General features: G+C 41.5%; 1 long non-coding RNA gene across 1 annotated transcript in view; it reads left to right on the plus strand.

Moving 5' to 3' along the window:
- The window catches only part of LOC142142861 (uncharacterized), a 31,730-nt gene extending 6,931 nt beyond the window's left edge, over window positions 1-24,799 (plus strand). Inside the window, exons 2-3 of the long non-coding RNA XR_012689366.1 lie at window positions 21,791-21,908; window positions 23,969-24,799. This is a non-coding gene — a long non-coding RNA (uncharacterized LOC142142861). The remainder of the gene's footprint in view (window positions 1-21,790; window positions 21,909-23,968) is intronic.
- Window positions 24,800-25,318: the final 519 nt, after the last annotated feature.

Raw genomic sequence — 25,318 nt, forward strand, 5'->3', positions numbered from 1 at the left:
TAGACAGGCATGTACTGGATACTGTTATATTTGAAGAAAGTGTTATAGAAAGAGACCTCTTTGCCTTTCCCACTTAGTCAAGTAGCTGAATATGAGGTACTGAGAATGACATGTGAGTTGGCAGAGGGAAAATCGATTGATATACATTGGTCTTTAGCATTTTTCTAGTCTAGAGGGCGATGTTGAGGTGACTGAGAAATCGTTTTATAGCAATACCAGCACATGATTAGGACACTACATAGAGGACTTTATACAGTGACACAGTTACCAACTGAAGTAGCTGCTAGTAAGGTCCACACTTACACGCACAACCATACAGGGCTGTCACACCAGGGAGAACATAGCTGTCAAATAGACAACAGGGTTTTATGTGACAGCTAACAAATCTATGTTTTGTTTGTTTTTTGTTGTATTGTTTTAGTTTTAAAAAGGTGAACACACACACACATGCACGCATACACATATTGGTTAATATAGGAAGATTTGTGTTACCTGAGGGATAAACTGTCTGGAAGGTGAAGAGATGTGGTGAGGAGTCTGGTGGACTCTGGAGAGATGGACAAGGTAGACTAATGGAGCCATCCCATATCCCTCCTGCTGATGGGTTTTCCTCCAGGTAAAACAAATACACGTCATCCAATTACCACCATGCAGGATCCTCAAGTATACACAGGTGTACCAATGAAAAATGTCTGGGTAGAGGTGTATTGAAATGTGTCTAATGTATTACTGTATCATACTCAAAGCTTTTGTTATTCAATGTGATAGTCCTAGAGTTATAATAGATGATAGGGGTATTCATGTTATTGATAATAGATGTATAATGTATGAGTAGTGGTAACAAATCACATACTTTCAATTAGCCATAAACCAGTGTGAACATAAAGTAGTGGTACTCGGTAGAATGAATTGAATAGAATAAGAGTTGGAACTTGATTGAAGTGCCACTAGTCCTTTCCCGCTACCAAGAGATCACCCCTGGGCAGACTCCTAACCTGTCAGTTTTTGAAATGTTCTCGACCCCTCGTGAGATGAGATTGTAACTGGGAGGCTAGGTTAGACCTTGAGAGAAGGTAAATAGTGAGACAGTAACCGAGAACGTCCAAAACACTGTTTCCTGAAAGGTCACACTAACTGTCAGGATGTTGGATCAGGAGAGTAAGTTGTGGAGCAGTAATTTCTTAAGCTTAGGTTATTTGCCAGACAGGTACCAGGTGTAGGCTACCAGCCTCACGGCTTCAAGGGTAGCAGAGACACACTGGTGCCCATTCCACCCACTGCTGAGGGGCCAACACTCAGAGAAGGGTCCAAGGGCACTCATGAGTTTGTACTGGAAGGCCTCGAATGCAGTTAGTAGCACCTGAGCCAAAGGCTAAGACTGTTGTCCAGCATGAAGTTGTAGTTTTTCCTCTTTTGTGTTCTCTCATTTCATTCTCTTCTCAGGATGGTTAATTCTTTTGATTATTAGCTGGTGACAGAGACTGGTTCAGGTAATGATAAGGAGGTATTGGGGAGGAAGAAGTTAGTAGCATAATCAGTCCGGTCAATTACTCTATTCAATTCAGGGGTAAAGGAAAATTTAGAAACCTTGGAGCTTGGAGAAAGTGCGAGGGGCTATTGTCTGAGTAGCATTACGTCCGTAAGTACGGCGACCCCATAGTTAAAAAAAAAGAGACACACCCAGCGATGCCAGTCCAGTAATATTCGGACTTGAGCAGGCATCCTTGAGAATGATTATCATTCTTGGGAGGGTAAGGTTTTAGACCAAACAAAGTGCTGGGCGTGCTCACGCGTACCTCAGTGATTTTATCAAGTAGGATTAGTTCTCTTTCCACTAAATATTCTTGAGGTACCCGAACTATGGGTGGGAGGTCACTAGGGGAAAAAGTAGGACACCTAGGTCCCTTAGTCTGAAGTCTCCCAATGCTTTACAAGCCGATCACTGTTAAATCTGGGTATTGGGAGACTGGGAAGAACGAACAGACAATAGCCCGCCCACAAGTGTTGATGAAAAGAACTGGTGACATTATTAGATGTGTGTATATGAACGCAAGCTGAAGGAGATTGCATGTGACATTATTGATAGACATAGGATGATGCTATTGATGAACATGAAATGTTTAAATGTATTCTGAGCTTAAAGACATGCGTTGGACAGAAGAACCTGTTAAACTTGAAGAACTGTAGTAGAGAATTCTGTATAGCTGATACACGTTCTACTGTACCTTGTACCTTTCCAAATAATGTATTAAGTGTTTTATTGCACCCTTGAAGGGCATACAAAAGGTTATCTCCAAGCTCCAGAAGTGTACGGTTTATAGTAAAAAAAGAAGTCGTTTAGAGGATTAAGACTCTCTTATGATAACTTGTTTAGATCTACAAACAGCGTGGACATACACCAAGGGGGATTTGTATTACATAACAATGAAACGTGGTACTGAGATCCTGCTTATAACATCTTTAAGGTGATAGTTTATTGTACTATCAAAGGGTGGACTGTTGAAGTCGTATAATTGGATGAACGAAAGTATATTGGTTTAATATTAGTTTGCCGTGCGTATTGCGAAGCGTACGCCACGTGTTACGTGACGTGGTGCGTTCGCACGGTAAAATACGCACGCACACACTCGCATTACAACAGTTAGTTATTTATATAATTTCATATTGGTTCTGTTACACTGTAATTCAGGAGCAGATAGTATTCGGTTTATTATTAGTCTATATATATATATATATATATATATATATATATATATATATATATATATATATATATATAGTGATTATATATATATATATATAGTGATTATATGTACATTGTAGTGTTATTAAAGGTTTAGGTAATAGGAAAGGTGTCATGCCTGATATCATATTGAAGCCCTAATCATCAGCAGCTGTCCGGTGCAGTCGGCGAAGAGATCGCACATTGCATACTTTAGTTATTGATATTAGAGAGTAAACCTTTGTATGATACTGGCTATGAAAAGGAGCAGACCCCCTGGGGAGAAGACCCCCACCTTTGGATTCCTTAGATTGAATCAACCTATTACCTGTCTGGCCTGGACCCACCCAACGTCTGGACCTATAGAAACAATCTACGTCATCTCTATTGTTCACAATGAAACACTGATTGTATATATATTAGCTGCATCTCACTGGGGCCTCAGTCAACTCTGACACAATATTCTATACAGAATATTGTCCATCGGGTCCGGTGGGTGCGCAGCGTGCGCAAGCGATTGCATTGGTATGTACTTATCTTTTGGTATTGGCTGTGCTGTACTGTACTTTATCATAATATAATAATGTATTGAATTGTTGACTATTTACATCTGCTAAAATAAATTACTTTGTGCTTTGGACACACATTCAATTGATTGGGCAATGATTATTTTAAAACGATAGAATTACTTTAATATGGGGTTCCCCAGTCATATTGTGAAGTCAGCCCCAGCCCGGCCAGTCAATGACTGCTTATGCATGTTGGATCTTGTAACACTACAAGTGCCAGCATGCCAATCGCGGCATGCTTACAATGATTTATGTGAGTTTTAGTTTATTGCCACAATCACTGCACAGTGTGTGATACTGCTGAAAGCTGGCCTACTCCCACCAGAACTTAATTTTGAAAAGATTCAAAGCCAGATATTGGTTACTGGGAATCACAGAAGCTCCTACAAAAGGTATTTTATGAGCTCAAAACAAACATTTATTGGCTTTGCTATGGATATTATTTACAGATGGCTTTATCACTAGTTCCATATGCCCTCTCTTCCGCAGTGCTCCATGTTATCTGAAGGTGAAAGCCGACTACTTGTGGAGGACTAAATTCTGTCCATATCTCTATCAGCTATGGATGGCACTTCATAGCTCATAGAGCCTGCAGCAATCTAGCTTTCGGCTTCAGGTTTAGGAGGGATACCTGGAGGGGGACTTCCCCCTATTGCTGTGTGTGGGTGGCATATTTAATAAATGACAACTCATCTATGTTTGGAATTGTCCTTAAGAGATGTAATTTTAGCAATCAGCAATTTTATGATAGCATAAAGCTTCAATGTAAAAAACATTGTAGATATATTTTTCTAGATAAAAAAAAAAACTGCAAAGCACATACAGGATTCTCCATATACAACCAACTGCAATTGCAACTCGGTTCGTTCAAAATGTACTTCTAATTAAACTAGTGAATTGAGCATTCAGCCAATTCAGTGAATTTTTCCAAAATAATTCTACATGGAATGAAACTATAAACCCAGGTATTAACAAAAAATGTTATGCAGTACATGCTAAATCAATGGATCACAACAAGTGAGTTCCCAGAAATAATTTTTTTTAAAGTCCATGATTGATGTGTAATCCATTCTATTGGGGTCCTATTAAAATGACTCGCTAACATTTGCGGTGCTACCAAAAGAAACGGCTGAACACCACTGTTTTAAATTGCTAATGACTGCCACTAGAAAGACCTGTATGTGCCAGTGATGTGCAATGCTTATCTTTTTATACACATTTATAGAATGAACTCTGGTTGAGGATTGAGTTTCACAAATGCTAATATCAAATTAAACATTTTGCTAGGTTAGATCATTTTTCTACAAGTCCAGCCAAAATTTGAAATCTAGAAACATGTTGACACCGCATTTGTGTAGAGATAACGGCCTATTCACAGCCTGGCTTGTCACTCAATGAAACTGTGACAAGGTGTGGATAAAGGAGTCACAACATTTCAAGCAGGCTGCTAAGCCGTCCTTACAGGATGCTGCTTCACGGCGTGGGAAATGAATGGGGATGTATGGGAAGCTCCTGCACAGGGCCAGCAGGATTCTTTCAGTATCACCTTCTTCTTTCTAAAGATAAATGTCCACTTTTGTTGATAGAACTTTTCAGTTACTTTAATGGTAAAAGGTCAAGTTCTGTATCATATTCCCCAACTGCTTGCTCTGACCAAACACTGGAGCACTGCATGCCTATGTAAAATCATTTATCTTAGAAAGTGTTGTACTCAGAAGTAAGGGGCTTAATAATCAATGTTTCCAATACAACAACGCACCATGTAATTAATAATAGCCAGACTCAGAAGATAATTTATTCTTTCTCTTGAAGGCACATTACAATGCACAAAACTAATATGCAGATTATGTTGATGAATCTAGTAGTTTCTAAATAAGACAGCACACAGTATGTGACCCCACAAATGATTTATTTTGAATGATTAGAAGAGATCTGATTGGGCTGATCAGAAAGACAAGTCATTTGATGACCTTCCCCCTCATTGGAAAGTGAGGTCTGCCTGGAATTGGTTGGTGCATGTGGGTGGCCATGCTAACATTTCAATCCGTTTTACCTGGCACGTACGTTTCATAGTCTACTAGTGACCTTTTTACATTGAAATTGACCAATTCATATGGAACCTGGTTTGTCAGTACAGGTGTTCTCTTTAAATGTGAGAGTGTATTATTTTTATGCTTTGTTACTTGTTTGTTCTTATTGCCTCCATATATGAAAGCACCGATACTTGCCAATATTCCTGATTAAAAATCAGGCCATGCCATCTGCTGAAAATGTGTCCTGATCTACTGAACCCATGTTGGGCAAGGTCATTCCAATACTAAAGTTCTCAGCCTTCATCTGGCATTTCTGCTGCACAGTACCAGACAACATCAAATATACTTTGCACCTTCTACTGTCCTGCAGCACACACTTGTGACCAGACATTTTTTTTAAAGGTTTTGAGTGCATCCATAAATTTGGACTATGGCTGAATCCTGCCTGACAGCTTATAGTGGATCAGGATTGCTGTATATCTAACAGAGGACTAAATCTGTAATGCTGGGCTCAATGCACATGTATGGAATAAAGTGTGACCTGTAATTTATTGGTCACACAAACAGACATCTTCACAAGAGCATGCAGGATCTTAATAGTAAGTAGTGTGTTTATAAGCGCAATTCTTATTACAGCTGTTTCAAGTGCACATACATATGCCACAAGAATGTACAGTTCACATGGACTGCTTAGCCCTTCTAGGACTCCCAGGAGGTAATGGTCCTTTTAGGTTTACTAGAACCTTTCAGGAGCTGCTGAGGGGACCTCTGGTGTTGCTGCTTTATGGGTCTCAGGCTCTGGCATGGATGTCCAGTAGCTGAATACCATTAGTTCCTCCCAGACTCCAATAGACCACTAGGTCTGCCACTGTTCATGGAAACTTGTCAGGAAATCAATGTTCAATTCACTAGCTAGAGAGAAAGGCTTATGGTCCAGCCTATTACGCATGAGATCAGAGACCCCACTTCACATCTTCTTTACAATTTAAATACATCGGGGTCATTTGAAATCGGACATATCTAGACTGTTCAAACTTTTCTCACTTCTTAAAAGCAGATCGTTTTTATACAAGGCCAATTTGCTAGTGGCTTATTGTCATTCCACCACAGAAAGTGTAAGAATGCTGAAAATTCTTATAGCAATGCACACATCTCCAACTATTCCTTCAAGCTGTAGTCTGTATATGGTATTCTGCCAAGTGGACCAGAGTGGCTCTAAAATGTAGCATCATGTATTGCAGTGGTTCACAATTTGCAAACATTTTCCATCAGTTGAAACTATTGGTTCAGCTCACTAATGATGGAATCAAGTAACACAAGAAACATATTCAGCTTGTAATATGTTTCAGCATTTTCTACTTCATGACACAGGTCATATTTTTAATAATTAAATACTGTGCCTTTAGGTCCTTTAAAATGTCCATATATTCACCAATACGTTTTGTATCAGATAGTAGAATAGGCCACTTATCCCAAAGTGACTTCTTTTCTGGAAAAAGCCTTAGGGGTAAATGTATCAAGCTGCAGGTTTGAAAAGGTGGAGATGTTGCCTGTAGCAACCAATCAGATTCATTTTAGCTCTCATTTTGTAGAATGTGCTACAGGGCCAGACTGGGACTAAAAATCAGCCCTGGCATTTAAAGTACACAGGCCCACCTCAGTTCCCGCAGGAAGGAAACAGTGTGCCGCCACGTAGCGGTGCTGCCGAAAAGAATGTGGCCAACATGGGGCATTGTTACATACATTATAATAAAACATTACCTTTATCACGCCCTCCCAGTCACATCACGCCATGCCCCCAGACACATTATGACACCCCCAGCCCACTGTATTTATCTAAGCTTCTGATGCTGCTGACATTCATCAGGGTGGAAACTTCCTGTAGAGTGAGCAGGGAAGCTCTTAGTCTCACGAGATTACCAATCTTAGAGCTCCTCGGCTTGCTCTGCAGGCTGTGTCCTGTCCAGGGACTGGGAGCAGCTATCGGCTCCCTCCTGCTAACCAGAGCTGGATTAACAATCGGAGGGACCGGGGAATTTAAGACAGGGGGCCCCTATTATGTAACATGGTTATCATTTTAGACAAATGTTAGACAAATACAGAGGCAATACTGTGTGCTCTACTGTTAGTTGCACGCAGCTCTGTCTTCACAAGCAGTACAGTGTGAAGTGGGACATACCTCCCAACTGTCCTTGTAGTCGGACCAAATCTCACTAAACGAGACAGTCACCAAAATTCAGGACAGTTGGCAGACAGTCCTGCTCTCTCCGACCTGTTCTTGTCGCTATCACCACCTGTGGCTGCTGGTGTCTTTAGTTGCTGCTTGTCTGGATCCTGGAATGCTGGAAGCCCTATTTGGGAAAAAAATGGGTACATGTAATTTAAAAAACTCCAACCAGCCCTGGTGTTTAATCAGTACAACCCATGTTTTATAATTAGGTCTCCTCCAGCCTCAACATTAAAATACTAGTATTCACATTTAATAAATAAATCTATTTCCCTCCCTCCAAACAACCCCAGCAATAAATTAAATAGCATTTACGTTTAAGAAATATATATCTTTCCCGCAACCATCACTACCACTAAATAATTCATATTCACATTTAAGAAATAGACTTATTTTTTTTCCCAGAGCCCCACTCTTAATTAATAGCCCTCAAACCCCCCCAACATTAAATTAAAGGTCCAATCATCCTTTCTTAAATTGCTAAGCCCCAATATTAAATGAAAGTGACCTACATCACCCCACAAATAAAATAGCGCAAATGAAATAATTAGCCCCCTCCTAAACTCCACCATTAAATTAATAGCCTACCTCCCACATTATATTAACACTCTCTCCCTTCCCTCATGTCCGAGTACGTGCCCCCAATTGATATAAAGCCACCATAGAGCCTACAAATCATATTATACCACAATACTGCCCCCAGTTGATATTATGCCACAATAATGTCCCAAAATCATATTATGCCATACAGTGTTCCCCTGAATCATATTATGCCATACAGTAGTGCCCTAATCATATTATGCCATACAGTGTTCCCCTGAATCATATTATGCCATACAGTAGTGCCCTAATCATATTATGCCATACAGTAGTGCCCCAATCATATTATGCCATACAGTAGTGCCCCCAACCATATTATGCCATACAGTAGTGCCCCAATGATGATATGCCATACAGTAGTGCCCCAATGATGATATGCCATACAGTAGTGCCCCCAATCATATTATGCCATACAGTAGTGCCCCAATCATATTATGCCATACAGTAGTATCACAATCATATTATGCCATACAGTAGTGTAGCATCCTTTCACTTCTGCCCCCCCCACCCGTGTGGCATCCTTTCACTTCTGCCCCCCCCCCTTGTGTGAGATCCTGTCACTTCTGCCCCCCCCCTCTTGTGTGGCATCCTTTCATTTCCGCACCCCACCTTGTGTGGCATTCTTTCCCCTCCCACCGTACTTACCTTCTAATTTCTCTACTTGTTTCTGCTTGTCTTCTGCTTTTTTCTGCTGTCCGCTCTTTTGACAGCTGACAGGACCCAATCCGGCCAGGGCATGTGCAGCCCTGCGCGCGGCACATGTGATCTGGTGGCTGGTTCCTGGGGAGGAGCCAGCCACCAGAAAGCCTCTGACAGGCTGTCAGTGTCGGTGCATGCTCCGACACTGACTGTCCTGGATGCGATGATCGCTGCGCAGGGGACCGGCCCACACAGCCATCAGCCCTTCTGGCGAATGCCAGAAGTGCCAGATGGCCAGTCCAGCCCTGATGTGCTAAATAAATGATAACTAGAATTTGATTGCTTGCCATAGGCAAAATCTCTAGTTTTTTCAAACCAGTAGCTTGATAAATATATCATTTTAATGTTTTGTTTTGTTATTTTTTCGTTTCTATGGTGATCTGATTGAAGAATCTTATTCCTGTCTTTAAAATTTAGTAGGCTCTTGATCAGAGGAGACTTTTGACTCTGGGGCACACAAGTTTATATGTTCTACCCGTGTTTTGCCTGGATTTCCTCTGGGTGCTCCAGTTTCCTCCCACACTCCAAAAACATACTAGTAGGTTAATTGGCTGCTATTCATCATCCTCAGCTATTTATATAGCGCCACTAATTCCACAGCCATGTACAGATTATTAAATTGACCTTAGTCTCTCTCTCTGTCTGTGTGTGTGTATGTTAGGGAATTTAGACTGTAAGCTCCAATGGGGCAGGGACTGATGTGAGTGAGTTCTCTGTACAGCGCTGCGGAATTAGTGGTGCTATATAAACAGCTACGGTTGCTGCTGATGTTTCTCGTTTTCTTCTACCAGCTCAGTACAATGGAAAAATTTGCATGACGAAACTGTGTGTATGATTTGTTTAATGTTCATGTGGTTTTATAAAGCCAATGCAATTTATGAAAAATGTCATAGAGCTATAATCAAGTACAACACCTACTATTCAATGCTGAGGCTATTTTACTGACCTCTATAAAATACACAGAGCATTGTAGTGACCAATATATTTGTACAATATATATTGTACAATACAGAGTGCATCTGTGTGACCAATATGCAATAGAGAGTGCTTCCTATGGACCTCTGTACAATACATAGCATTCTAGTAATCTTTATACAACACTGAGAGCTTCTTAATGACCAGTATACAAGAGCATTCTCGTGACCAACAGTCTAAACATAATGTATACTAGTGGCCTCTATTCAATGCCAACCCTATTCTGGGTTGCAAAATTCCAAGTCTCTGGTGGTTTTACAGTGAAGGTCCCACAAATCTCTGGTGGCTTTACAATTATTATTATCTTTGTTTAATTATATATCGCCAACATATAACACAGCATTTACAAAGAATATTTATTCACTGAAATCGGCTCCTGCCCCAGTGGAGCTTAAAATCAAAAATTGTCCATCACATACTCAATCTAGGGTCAGCAACCAATTAATATTCCAGTATGTTTGTGGACAAAACAAGTCAGTGCTTTATCCAGGATATGTTAACAATCTTAAAATTAGTATAGATGTATTAAAATTAGCTTCTATCATGAGGAATAATATGGTAGTGAACTGGAGTAAGCACCAGAAACAAACTAACATTGAATAAAATAGTTTTAATTTTAACATAATGATTGATATATAAACAATATTATAGTCTTCTAAAATAACAATTGCTACTACTACATAATTGCAAATGACTTCCAAATCAAACTTCCTTCCAAATAAATTATATATATATGTATGTATAGAAACACACACACACACTCTCTCCCTCTCTCCCTCTCTCCCTCTCTCCCTCTCTCCCTCTCTCCCTCTCTCCCTCTCTCCCTCTCTCCCTCTCTCCCTCTCTCCCTCTCTCCCTCTCTCCCTCTCCCTCTCTCAGTACAATAATGAGTGTCTGCAGGAAAGAGTGAAGCATGGTGGAGGTTCCTTGCAGGTTTGGGGCTGCATTTCAACAAATGGAGTTGGGGATTTGGTCAGGATTAATGGTGTCATCAATGCTGAGAAATACAGGCAGGTATTTATCCATCATGCAATACCATCAGACAGGCGTCGGATTGGCTCCTAATTTACTCTGCAGCAGGACAAGGTCCCCAAACATACAGCCAATGTCATTAAGAACTATCTTCAGCGTCAAGAAGAACAAGGAGTCCTGGAAGTGATGATATGGCCCCCACAGAGCCCCGATCTCAACATCATCGAGTCTGCCTGGGATTACATGAAGAGACAGAAGGGTTTGAGCTAGCTGTGGTTAGTTCTCCAAGATGTTTGGAACAATCTCCCTGCCGAGTTCCTTCAAAAACTGTGTGCAAGTGTACTTGGAAGAATTTATGCATTTATGCTGTTTTTATGGTAAATGTTGGTCACACCAAATATTGATTTGATTTAGATTTGGCTTCTGTTCATTCACTTTGCATTTATTAATTGATAAAAATAATCCACTAATACTTCTATCTTTGAAAGCACTCTTGCTTTGCAGCATTTTTTCCAAACCAGCCTAAACGTTTTGCACAGTACTGTGTGTATGTATAAATATTTAGATTTAGATTTGTGTGTGTATATATATATATATATATATATATATATATAATTTTGTTGGTGAATATTTTCCACAGCCCTCAAAGTCAAGCTGCCACTTCTGACATAGTTATTTAGTATCGAAAAAGTAGCCTATTAGACCACATAGCAACAGAGCGACAAATATTGAAAACATAATTTTTTGGTTGGTTGTAAACAATTGTTTGACTGCTGGAAGGAGACCTTGCCAAAACAAGACATAACGACAAAGCAACAAATATTATTTCTAAATAGCATTTTTTGGTCTATTTACCAAATAATTTGCTAATATTTAAAAACTGCTACAGATCGGAACCGCACAACACTGGGTGACCCTGCTAGTATAATATAATTCACTATGTAGCAAAGATTATTGCTTTAATGGAAGGTAACTGAACATTATGTAAAAGAGCTTAAAGACTGCAATCATAGGTAAACTGTCCAATATGAGTCAAAACTGAAATCAACACAAGATGGACATCTATAATAAGATCCTTTCCAGAAGGCTGAGAATGGCTGTAGCAGACTAAGGACTGTTGCAATTTGTCTGGTTTGAAGGTAAAGTTTCACAATTCAGGAAGTGGTTAATAACAGTCCATTCCATATGACAAATTTCCTCTACTTGCTAACCACTTATCACTCCTTGTTATGTCCCCTTGCATATAAGTAGATGCATTACCCAGAATCCTCTTATGTCATCTTAACCATCAGCAGGCCTGATTCATTAAGGCACACATACGGAGCGCAATGTGCTTTAGTTTTAAAGGTCCCGTAAATCGGGTATACATTAAGGATGAGCGGGCTCGGATTCCGCTAATCCGAGCCCACCCGAACAGTGCGGATCCGACGGGATCCGAGCACTGTTCGGGTACTTCCGCCCGGCAAAAAGATCCGAAACGAGGCTATGACATCCAAGTCTCGCGTCGGATCTCGCGAGACTCGGATGTCATAAAATGTCAGCTTGCGGCCGCCATCTTCATTTCGCCTGACATCAGGGAAGAGGGAGGTTGTAGGGTAGTGGTGCTCCTGCGTGATCAGTCCAGTGGTGCTTTATGCTTGTCTCCAGTGCTCTGTCCTTGCTGACTCCAGTGGTGCTTTGGTCCTGTGCTCTGTCCTGCTGAGTCCGGTGGTGCTTTGGCCAGTGTCTGCTCTGCTGAGTCCAGTGGTGCTTTAGTCCTGTGCTTTGTTGTGCTAAGTCCATATAAATTTATTAATTATTAAAAACCCTAAGAAAATAAAAAAAAATTATACAAAAATTAAAAAAAAAAAATAATTTAAAAAGTATAAAAAAATTCTAGAGCAATATATTATTGCAGTCCTGAAATATTAGTACTGCAATACCTACGTTCACTGTTCTTGCAGTCCAAAAAATAGGAACTGCAATCTATATTACTATGTTCACTGTTTCTGCAGTTCCAAAGTGTGTGTGGTTTGGGGGTATGCTTTCTTGTGCTGCATATAATGGAGTACATAAATTTGGAGGATAAAGTAGGGAAAGATCAAGACCCACTTCCTCCTAATGCTGAAGCTGCTGCCACTAGTCATGACATAGACAATGAAATGCCATCAACCTTGTCTCCCAAGGGCCATGCCCAATCTCCTAGTAGAGGGAATGTAAAATCCAAAAAGCCAAAGTTCACAAAAATTAGCAAAAAAAGAAAATTCAAATCATCTGAGGAGAAACGTAAACTTGCCAATATGCCATTTACGACACGGAGTGGCAAGGAACGGCTTAGGCCCTGGCCCGTGTTCATGACTAGTGGTTCAGCTTCACCCAAGGATCTAAGCCCTCCTCCTCCCCACCCCTCTAAAAAATGTAAGAGACTTAAGCTGTCATCAACAACACAGCAAACAACTCTGCCTTCTAAACAGATGGCATCACAAATCCCCAAGGCGAGTCCAAGGGAGTTGGTGGTTGCGAAGCCTGACCTTCCAATCACTGTACGGGAAGAGGTGGCTCCTTCCACTATTTGCAGCACGCCCTCTGTATATGCTGGAAGGATCACCCACAGTCCAGTTACAGATTTCGCTAATGAAGGTGTGAATTTTGTACACCGGGAGGAGGATATTGATGTAGCTGGCGCTGAGGAGAGGAACTTGACGAGGAGGATGCTGATGTGGTTATCTTAAATGAGGCACCAGGGGGGGAAACAGTTGTTGTCCATGGGATGAAAAAGCCCATTGTCATGCCTGGTCAGAAGACCAAAAAATCCACCTCTTCTGTCTGGAGTTATTTTTATCCGAATCTGGACAACAAATGTATGGCCATATGTAGCTTATGTAAATCTCAAATAAGCAGGGGTAAGGATCTTGGCCACCTAGGGACATCCTCCCTTATACGTCACCTTCATAATTCTGTGTTTAGTTCAGGAACTGGCTAGGACCGGCAGCAGTCCAGGGACACCTAAATCCCTTGGTCCTGTTGGATACACACCACCAACACCCTCCTCGTCAACTTCCTCCACGTTCTCCATCAGATTTAGTCCTGCAGGCCATGTCACCAGCCAGACTGAGTCCTCTTCAATACGGGATTCATCCGAGGAATCCTGCAGCGGTACGCCTACTATTGCCGCTGCTGTTGTTGCTGCTGGTAGTCGGTCATCTTCCCAGAGGGGACGCTACGTCTTTCACCAAACAGTTGACCATCCAACAGTCGTTTGCCATGAGCACAAAGTACGACAGTAGTCACCCTATTGCAAAGCGGATAACTGCGGCTGTAATAGCTATGTTGGTGTTAGACGTGCGTCCGGTGTCCGCCATCAGTGGAGTGGGATTTAGACGGTTGATGGAGGTATTGTGTCCCCGGTACCAAATCCCATTGAGATTCCACTTCACTAGGCAGGCGATACCCGGGATGTACAGAGAAGTACGAAAAAGTGTCCTCAGTGCTCTGAAAAATGCGGTTGTACCCACTGTCCACCTAACCACCGACATGTGGACAAGTGGTTCAGGGCAAACGAAGGACTACATGACTGTGACAGCCCACTGGGTAGATGCATCGCCTTCCGCAGCAACAGCAGCAGCTGCATCAGTAGCAGCATCGTCACAACGGCTGCTCGTTCCAAGGCAGGCATCGTTGTGTATCACCGGTTTTAATAAGAGGCACAACGCTGACAACCTCTTAGAGAAACTGAGGGAAATAATCTCGCAGTGGCTTACCCCACTTAGACTCTCCTGGGGATTTGTGGTGTCAGACAACGCCAGTAACATTGTGCATTACATATGGACAATTTCCAGCACGTCCCATGTTTTGCCCACACCGTTAATTTGGTGGTGCAGCATTACCTGAAGAATGACAGGGGTGTGCAGGAGATGCTTGCGGTGGCCCGCAAAATTGCTGGACACTTTCGGCATTCTGCCAGTGCCTACCGCAGACTCGAGCAACATCAAAAAAGGCTGAACTTGCCCTGCCATCACCTCAAACAAGAGGTTGTGACGCGCTGGAACTCCACCCTCTATATGCTGCAGAGGATGGAGGAGCATCAAAAGGCCATTCAAGCCTACACAGCCACCTACGACATAGGAAAAGGAGTGGGGATGCGCTTTAGTCAAGCGCATTTGAGACTGATTTCCATGTTGTGCAAGGTTCTCCAGCCGTTTGAACTTGCCACACGAGAAGTCAGTTCCGACACTGCCAGCTTGAGTCAGGTGATTCCCCTGATCAGGCTGTTGCGGAAGCAGCTGGAGAAAGTGAGGGAGGAGCTGTTAAAGCATTGCGATTCCACCAAGCTTGTAGCTCTTGTGGATGAAGCCCTTCGTACGCTTTGCCAGGATCCGAGGGTGGTCACTCTTTTAAAGTCAGAGGAATACATTCTGGCCACCGTGCTGGATCCTCGGTTTAAAGCGTATGTTGTGTCCCTGTTTCCGGCAGACACAAGTCTACAGAGGTGCAAAGACCTGCTGGTCAGGAGATTGTCCTCTGAAGAGGACCGTGACATGCCAACAGCTCCTCCTTCATTTTCTTCAACACCTGTGGCTGCGAGGAAAAAGCTCAGTTTTCCTAAAACACCCCCTGGCGGGGATGCTGAGAACATCTGGTCCAGACTGAAGGACCTGCCAACCATTGCAGACATTTCTGCTGTCGCTGCATTGGATGCTGTCACAATTGAAAAAATGGTGGAGGATTACTTTGCTGACACCATCCAAGTAGACATGTCAGACAGTCCTTATTTTTACTGGCAGGAAAAAAAGCCAGTTTGGAAGCCCCTGTACAAACTGCCTATATTTTATCTGAGTTGTCCCCCCTCCAGTGTGTACTCGGAAACAGTTTTAAGTGCAGCGGGGAACCTGGTCAGTGAGCGGCGAAGGAGGTTGCTTCCGCAAAACGTTGAAAAAATGATGTTCATAAAAATGAATTATCAATTCCTCAATCAAGAACAGCTCTGGCCTCCAGAGACTACAGAGGGACCTGTGGTTGTGGAGTCCAGCGGGGACGAATTGATAATGTGTGAGGATGAGGAAGTATACACTGAAGGGGGAGAGTAATCAGAGGATGAGGATGACATCTTGCCTCAGTAGAGCCAGTTTAGTTTGTACAGGGAGAGATGAACAGCTTTTTTTGTGTGGGGGCCCAAACATACCAATCATTTCAGCCACAGTAGTTTGGTAGGCCCTGTCGCTGAAATGATTGGTTTGATAAAGTGCCCATGTCCTATTTCAACAACATCAGGGTGGGTGGGAGGGCCCAAGGACAATTCCATCTTGCAACTCTTTTTTTGGCATTATGTGCTCTTTGGGGCCTAGTTTTTCAAACAGCCATCCTGTCTGCCGCTGCAGTGCCACTCCTATATAGTCATCCTATGACAAAGCGGATAACTGCGGCCGTAACAGCTATGTTGGTGTTAGACGTGCGTCCGGAGTCCGCCTACTGTGCAGTGGAATTTAGACGGTTGATGGAGGTATTGTGTCCCCGGTACCAAATCCCGTTGAGATTCCACTTCAATAGGCAGTGCAGAAAGAATAGTATCAGATATTAAACTACGTTCACTGTTCCTGCAGTGCAGAAATATTAGTATCAGATATTAATATACGTTCACTGTTCCTGCTACATCAAAAAAGCATGAACATGCCCTGCCATCAACTAAAACAAGAGGTAGTGACGTGCTTGAACTACACCCTCTATATGCTGCAGAGGATGGAGGAGCAACAAAAAAGCCATTCAAGCCTACACAGCCACCTACGATGGGCCACGTGTTTGTGCTGCCGACTTGTGTCACTTTGCTTAGACATCCAGCTACCTTGGTGCAACCTTTTGGACTAAAAACAATATTGTGAGGTGTGAGGTGTTCACAATAGACTGGAAATTAGTGGAAATGAATGTTATTGAGGTTAATAATAGTGTAGGAGTGAATAAAAACCCGAAATATGGATTTTAGCACTTTTTATGCTCTTTAAAAAAAAAACACAGAACCCAAAATCAGAACCAAAACCTTTCGTGGGGTGTTTTGGCAAAACAAATCAGAACCCAAAACCTCAAGCTAATCAGAACCCAAAACCCAAAACACCAAAAGTGGCCGGTGCACACCCTTACTTTTTATACAGTTTTGAACACAGTCTCTAAGGGTAAGCCAGCCCACTGCGGTCTGAGCTATTTTTAGAATCCGGATGCAATTAGTTTACCCAAACATGGATTTGCATGCAATGCAAAGCAAACAATATTTACACTTATCTGTGATAGTCTAAAACTTGCTGTGATTTCCTGCATCTTGTACTGTGTACAATGTTCAGACAGGTTCTAACACTCAGGACAAAAGGTCACACAGTAACGACCTCATGCTGGATCTTCTGCCAGAGCAAGCATTTGACACTCCATCTCAAAAGACTTTGTTAGCATTTCCTGCTATCAGACTCCCTTCCCACATATGCCTAATTTGAGATTTATTCTAGCAACGATAAAACCCCCCAAAAAAAATTTCTCCCCTGGTCTCATAATTAAAGATATTTCCTTTCCCAAAATGCACACAATATAAAAAATAAGTGCATTTACAATTATATAAATTAGTGCCCTGCGCTATTTCCTTTAAATCAATTTATACCATAAGTTATCTATAAGTGATTCAGTCACACTAATCAATGTTGAAGCTGTTTGGGAGGTAGTTGGACTATTTATTAAATATGAATACTATTAACTTAATGTTAGGGTTGTTTGAGGGTTATATGTCTAGTTATTAAAAGTGAATGTTATTAATTCAACGTTGATGCTAGTTTCAGGGAGCGAAGCCAAATTATTAAATGTGTGTGCTATTGATTAAACATTGGGGCTGGTTGGGGGGAGGATTGTTCACTCATCGTTGGGCTTTCCATATTTCCTTTACTTATCCGTTTTCCAAACAGGGCCCCAGCACTCCAGGATCCAGACAAGTAGCTACAGAGTGAAAGCTGCAAGAACAGGTAGGAGAGAGCAGCACACTCTGCCAACTGTTCTGATTCTGGTGTGGCTTTTCTGCTCAATCAGGACTTTGTAATAGGACCTGCTGCACAATGCTTGGCTTCTGGGAGCTGTGTGTACCCAAAAGTGGTGCACGCAGTGTTGTCCATGTATTTGAAGTGGATGACAAAAGGGTTGAAGGGTGGCCTAGCATTGGCTAAAATAATAGCCACGCCCTATGCATGATGGTCATGCCAAAACTGGAGGTGTGACGCGGAAAACCCAGAAATCCTGCGTTTGCCCCTGTCCTGATTGTATAATGTTGCATAATATGTTGATGCTATATAAGTAAAAGATTATAATCATCATCATCATCATCATCTTTTATTTATATAGCGCCAACATATTCTGTAGCGCTTTACAATTGGGGACAAACATAATAAACTAATAAACAAACTGCGTAAAACAGACAAAGAGGTGAGAAGGCCCTGCTCACAAGCTTACAATCTATGGGACAATGGGAGATTGACACATGAGGTTAAGTCTACATTTTGCATTTTGGCCCAGCCAGACTGCAAAGGTAAAAGTGACTCATAAGCTAAATGATCCTGTCACACAACAATGTTGGTCAGGGGGTAGTTGTCTTGTATGAAATTGTGTAACAGGCGGTAACAGGCTAAAGGCGATGAGGTTAAGAGGGTGGTTGAGGAATATTATAAGCTTGTCTGAATAGGTAGGTTTTCAGAGAACGCTTGAAAGTTTGTAGACCAGAGGAGAGGCTTATTGTGCGAGGGAGAGAATTCCATAGAGTGGGTGCAGCCCGAAAAAAGTCCTGTAACCGGGAATGGGAGGATGTAATGAGGGTGGATCTAAGACGCAGATCTTGTGTAGAACGGAGTTGCCGAGTTGGGAGATATTTTGAGACGAGAGGAGATGTATGTTGGTGCAGCTTTGTTGATGGCCTTATAGGTTAGTAAAAGTATTTTATATTGAATTCGGTAGAAGACAGGCAGCCAGTGTAGAGACATACAGAGTGATTCAACAGAGGAATAACGATTTGCAAGGAAAATCAGTTTTGTCGCAGCATGCAAAATAGATTGTAGGGGTTTGAGTCTGATTTTGGGAAGACCAGTAAGGAGGGAATTGCAATAGTCAATGCGGGAGATAAGTGCATGGATTAAGGTTTTTGCAGTGTCTTGCGTGAGATATGTGCGAATTCTGGAAATGTTCTTTAGATGTATGTAGCATGATTTAGATATAGAGTCAATGTGGGGAACAAAGGATGGGTGTGAGTCAAGGATTACACCTAGGCAGCGAGCTTGTGGGGTGGGATTTATGGTCATGTTATCAACGGAGATAGAAATGTCAGGTATGCTCTTGTTGGTGGGAGGGAATATTATTAACTCTGTTTTAGAAAGATTAAGTTTGAGTTGGCGAGAGGACATCCAAGATGATATGGCAGAAAGACAGTCAGTTACACGGGACAACACAGATGTCGAGAGATCAGGAGAGGATAGATAGATTTGGGTATCATCCGCATAGAGATGATACTGAAAGCCAAAGGAACTTATTAGATTTCCAAGAGAAGCGGTATAGATAGAGAACAGCAGAGGACCTAGCACTGAGCCTTGTGGTACTCCAACTGATAGGGGAAGCGGAACAGAGGTGGCTCCAGAGAAATTAACAGTGAAAGCGATTAGAGAGGTAGGATGAGAACCAGGATAGAACAGTGTCTTGAAGACCCAGGGATTGCAGCGTTTGTATGAGAGGAGAGTGGTCAACGGTGTCAAATGCAGCCGAGAGATCCAGGAGAATTAGGAGAGAGTAATGGAGTTCAGTTTTAGCAGTGATCAGATCATTGACAACCTTGGTCAACGCAGTCTCTGTGGAGTGTTGAGAACGAAAGCCAGACTGAAGAGGGTACAACAGGTTGTTAGTGGAAAGAAAGCGTGTGAGGTGAGTGTAGGAAAGTCTCTCTAGAAGCTTGGAGGGGCAAGGGAGCTGAGAGATGGGATGGTTATTTGAGAGATAGTTTGGGTCGGAGTTTTGTTTTTTTTAGAATAGGAGTAATCACTGCGTGCTTGTATAGTGATGGAAAGATGCCAGTAGAGAGTGAGAGATTACAGATTTGAGTTAGAGGTGAAATGAGCACAGGAGACAGGGATCTACCAATTTGCGAGGGAGTAGGATCAAGAGGACAGGAGGTAGAGTAGGAAGATAAGAAGAGCGTAGAAATTTCCTCCTCATTTGTGGGGTCAAATGAAGAGAGGGTGTCAGAGGGTAGTGGGAAGGAATTGAGCAGATTGCTTGTCGAGGAAGAGGATACCATTTCTAGTCTGATCTTATCAATCTTGTCCTTGAAGTAGGAAGCAAGATCCTGAGCACTGATGGTAGATGGAGGGTTCGGGGTGGGAGGATTGAGAAGATGTTTAAATGTATTGAAAAGGCGTTTGGGGTTAGAAGCCTGAGCATAGATAAGAGATTGGAAGTATGTTTGCTTTGCCAAGTCCAGAGCATTTCGATAGGAGTGGTAGACAGAAGTATATGTGAAGAAGTCATTAGAGGTGCGAGATTTACGCCAGTGACGTTCAGCTTTTTGGGACAGTAATGCTAATACACAAAAAACAGTATTGTGATTTAGTCAATTTGGTTGAAATACAACATATGTGGAAATATGAACTGTACTTCATATGAGTCACTTTAACCTTTGCAGTCTGGCTGGGCCAAAATACAAAATGCAGACTTAACCTCATGTGTCAAACTCCCATTGTCCCATAGATTGAAAGCTTGCGAGCAGGGCCTTCTCACCTCTTTGTCTGTTTTACCCAATTTGTTTATTAGTTTACTGTGTTTGTCCCCAATTGTAAAGCGCTACGGAATATGTTGGCGCTATATAAATAAATGATGATGATAATAGAGGTGTGTTACACATCCATATCATGTACTGTTCACAGATGATTGTTATACCCCTTTCTCACCAAAATCCCGGGTCAGACATAGGATAATTAACACGGTTTCCTGTGTTGCAACCCAAACAATGCACTTTGGAACCGGGTAAATCCCGGGTCGCTGCCTTTCACACTGGGCCTGTGTCTGCCCTGCATTATCAAGCAGAGTTATTATAAGGGCACAGAAGAGGGTCATATAGATGATGTATCAGAGGCTCTTATAGATGAGTCATAAAAATCATGGCCAACAAAAGATATAAGCAGCTACTGTGCAGTTCTTCTTTTATTATGTTTCTGGATGCAAATAACAGCACAATGCAGCTGGGTACAGTCAGTAATCTGGCCCAGTATTATTTCCAGAGGAGAAGGGCGGAATTTTTGGCTAAGAGGGCTAAAACTCGACGCCAATACTTACAAAGGAGGAGAGCCTTTATGTTGTGCATAGTTGGCACCATAGTCAATTTCAGCACTGCGAAAAAAACAAAAGAATGTTGGTCAGGGAACAACGTCATGGACAAGCTTTCTGGTGTACTATGGAAGGTTTTGATGATGAGCAGTGTATGGCACACTTTTGTATGTCACACGCAACATTTGACTATTTGTTAGATCTCATCACCCCAGCTCTAGCAAAACAAATGACAAACTGCTGCAAACCCATTCAACCAATTAGGAGACTAGCCATTGTCTTGTAGTGGTATGCAACCCTAGGAGAATACTACAAAAAATTGTGTTTGTTTGGACTAGGGCTATCCACTGTTTGCATGATGTGAATGCAGCATTGGTAAAAACTCTGAACCACCGTTTCATCTGCATGCTACATGGACAGCACCTAGATGACACCATTAAAGGTTTCAAACAACGCAGATATCCGCAGTGTGCTAGAGTCATAGATGGGACACACATCCCAATTATTGCCCCAAAGTCAACCTGGCAGATTACTATGACCCAAAAGGCTGTCATTCAATTATTCTACAGGCTATAGTTGACAACAATTTCGAGTAAGCATAATATGTTCTTGATGCTTAGGTTAAAATATAGCTAATACGTATCTCCTGTACCGTTATATATGCATACTATTTAAAACATATTCTTTTCAGTTTCACAGAAAATTACATTGGCCGGCCTTGTCGTGCACACGTTGCCAGAATTCTTTCCAATTCTGACCTCTACCAAATTGCAGAGGAGAAACACGATGACTGGCTTTTCCCCAGAGAGGTCTGACATTTAAAGTATTGGATGTTTCAAGTTATATTTAATCTACAGTGTTGGTCATGAAATTTTGAGTAATTATATTTGATTTAGTAATTATAGTATTACCAGTTGTAGAATTTAACAGTATGGATGGTGTCATGGTTAGTATTACTGTCTTTACTAGAGATGGCCACTGACCCCGTGTTTTGTTTTTGTTTTTGTTTTTGGATCTGGATTACCTTCGTGTTTTGGTTTTGGTTTTGCAAAACCGCCCTTGCGTTTTTTGGTTTTGGTTTTGTTTGGTTTTGTTTTGCAATTTTGTTTAAAAATCAATGTTTTTGCGCATAAAATAACCTAATTTAGTGCTCCACCTGTTTTTTGGATAAGTTAAGGTAATTCTAAAGCTAATAAATTAGGAAGAAAACAGTTTAATCCCTGGTAGGCCGTCCTTAATTCTCCACACAAACCTGGTTGTCTTCCTCTTCATCTTTGCCTATTGGCAATGCAGCCCATCGTCTTTGGGTGTATATTACACCCTCCACTTGTAGTTGAATAGAAAAAAAGCAGCCTGCATAGACTGTGGAATTAGAAAGTAAAAATAAATGGACCACGGTAGTTTGGTGGCTATCTATGCCCCCCCCGCCCTCCACTTGTAGTTGAATAGAAAAAAAGCAGCCTGCATAGACTGTGGAATTAGAAAGTAAAAATAAATGGACCACGGAGTTTGGTGGCTATCTATGCCCCCCCGCCCTCCACTTGTACTTGAATAGAAAAAAAGCAGCCTGCATAGACTGTGGAATTAGAAAGTAAAAATAAATGGACCACGGTAGTTTGGTGGCTATCTATGCCCCCCCGCCCTCCACTTGTACTTGAATAGAAAAAAAGCAGCCTGCATAGACTGTGGAATTAGAAAGTAAAAATAAATGGACCACGGTAGTTTGGTATCTGTCTGCATCAGACCCCCATCCACTAGCAGTAAAATAGTAAACTATTCAGCCGTTATAGAGTCTAGAATATAAATAGAAATTGAGAAAGGCAATTTGGTATCTGTCTGCATCATAATCATCAACATCATCCTTAGTGCCCTCGTCGCCTACACAAATCTCCCCCACATCCTCTTCTAATTCAAAAGTGGCATCCTCAGTTGGTGTATCACCGACTACACTCGGGCTGTTCAGGCACACATCAGCAGAACTGCTGAAAGGAACCTTCTTTATGGGTACACTGTCACTAACAGAATGCTCACGATTAGACATACCACTGGTGGATGGACTCTCCCCAGGGATTGGTGTCCTTTCTGATTCAGAGCATACATTATCCTCTAATGCCTTACTGTTTTCTTGCAGCTCGGCTTTCACGCGTAACAGTACTTGTGCACCACTTGTAGGTTCGGTAACATTTTTTGATCTGCCACTAATAGACAAAGGTGAAGGCCTCATTCTCTCTTTGCCACTGCATGTATAGAATGGCATGTTGGCAATTTTTTTTTTTATCGCCACTTAACTTTTCCTCAGTTACACTTCTTTTTCACTTCAACACGGTAAAAAAAATTTTGGTGTGTGTTTTTTTGACTGATTTCAAAAGACTGTGTAGTTTGACATCGCCTTTCCCAGATGACGTACTGGGAACACTGCGCCTCATCCCATAATCTGTTCTATTGGTACTGGGATTACTACCATCAGGACTGGTGACAGAACCTGGTTGCTGATTTTGCTCATATGTGGACTGCTTAGAATCCATTATGAGCCCAACGCACTGGGGAGTGCTACAAATTGTTTTAGATACTGCTGACAAATATGACTTTTGACAGCCAGAAATATTTATGCACAATTATGGGGGACACCCCAAAAGCACTGGGGAGTGCTAAAAATCATTTGGTAGATACTGCTGACAGATAGTAATTTTGACAGCCAGAAATATTTATGCACAATTATGGGGGAACCGAGCCCGCCCATCTCTAGTCTTTACAGCACTAAGATCTTGGGTTCTATTTACACGTCAAAAGCAACTGAGTTTGTATATTCTCTCTGTGCATATTTGTACCTACTCTACTGTTTTATTAAAACTGCTTTATTGCTTTTCAGAAATCCAAGACGGTCCAAGGCATAGAGATCCCAGTCCATATTATTGGCAATGCTGTGTATCCATTTGAGGCAATGGTTAATGAAGGAGTACACAGCTTCACCTACACCCTTAGCTCTGCCAGGATGGTGTTTGAAAATAAATTTGGATGACTATAAGGACGTTGGTATTATTTGTTAAAGAGGAATGACATTAACATCAACCTAATGCCAGATATAGTTTCTGCTTGTTGTGTTTTACATAATATATGTGAAATGCAAAAAAAACACCTTCTTCCAGAGTGGAATATAGAGGAACCTGAACTGCCTGGCAGTCGGAAAGATGCAGTCACCTATGAGGGAGAGTGACCTAACAGTGCTGAACTAATCTGGAACATTTTTACTGCAACATGACAGAAATGCTAGACACATAGTGCCTGAGCCATTAAGAAGAGTAAAGCAGAATAAAGGAGTAACTTTGCACCTGGGCAAAACCATGTTGCATTAGAGGGGTAGGTAAATTTAAAATGTGGGGACAGATTTATAGTTGGGATAAAAATAAAGCCGTCAAGTATCTGTGTGCTACATGACAAATACAGCCAGTATTTAACTTATTTGCAAAATAATAAACTAATTTGCACCCCTTGAATTGTAACATGGTTTGTCCAGAAACAAACTTACTCCTGTTTTTTGCTTTGCTCTCCCTAATGACTGGCTTATAGACAGCATTCGGAATGGTTGTATCAGAGACGCATTGTTTAGAATTTGCCTTTTTTTATATTTTAATTGCGATCAAGTCACACCTTGAAACATTTTTAAACAACAAAACATTTATAATTATTTTAGACATAACAAACCAACAGTATTTAAAAAAAGCACAATTACAATGGAAAAATAATAAAACTATTGTAACTACCTGTACATCTTTAAATTAGAATTAGGAGGAGTGTATATTGTGCCGGGTTCAAAATAATTTGGATCACCATCGTAATTGAAATGATTTCCCGCAGAACAGTGGTGGGAAGGGTGTGGATGTGCAGTTGAACCTTGCACTCTATTATTCTAATGATTTAGGAAAACATCTGACTCTCTATTTTCTCTACTGATCCGTTCACGCATGGTCATTAGTTGAGTCATGAAAGTGCTTTGCTGCTCCCGTTTATGCTTCAAGAACCTCTGCAGATGGGCGTCTTCTTGCGCCTGCATAGCCGAATTTATCTCCCTCAGCTGCTCCACCAATATGTTAGACATTGCTTTAGTGGTTTGTTCTTTTTTTTTTTTTCCTTGATGGTACAGAAGAGACTTTAAAAAAAATAAAAAAAGGTATATTAGTAATAATAACAGTAATAACAGTAATAATAACACATAAAAATG

This window comes from Mixophyes fleayi, chromosome 3 (assembly GCF_038048845.1).
Source record: "Mixophyes fleayi isolate aMixFle1 chromosome 3, aMixFle1.hap1, whole genome shotgun sequence".
NCBI lineage: Eukaryota > Metazoa > Chordata > Amphibia > Anura > Limnodynastidae > Mixophyes > Mixophyes fleayi.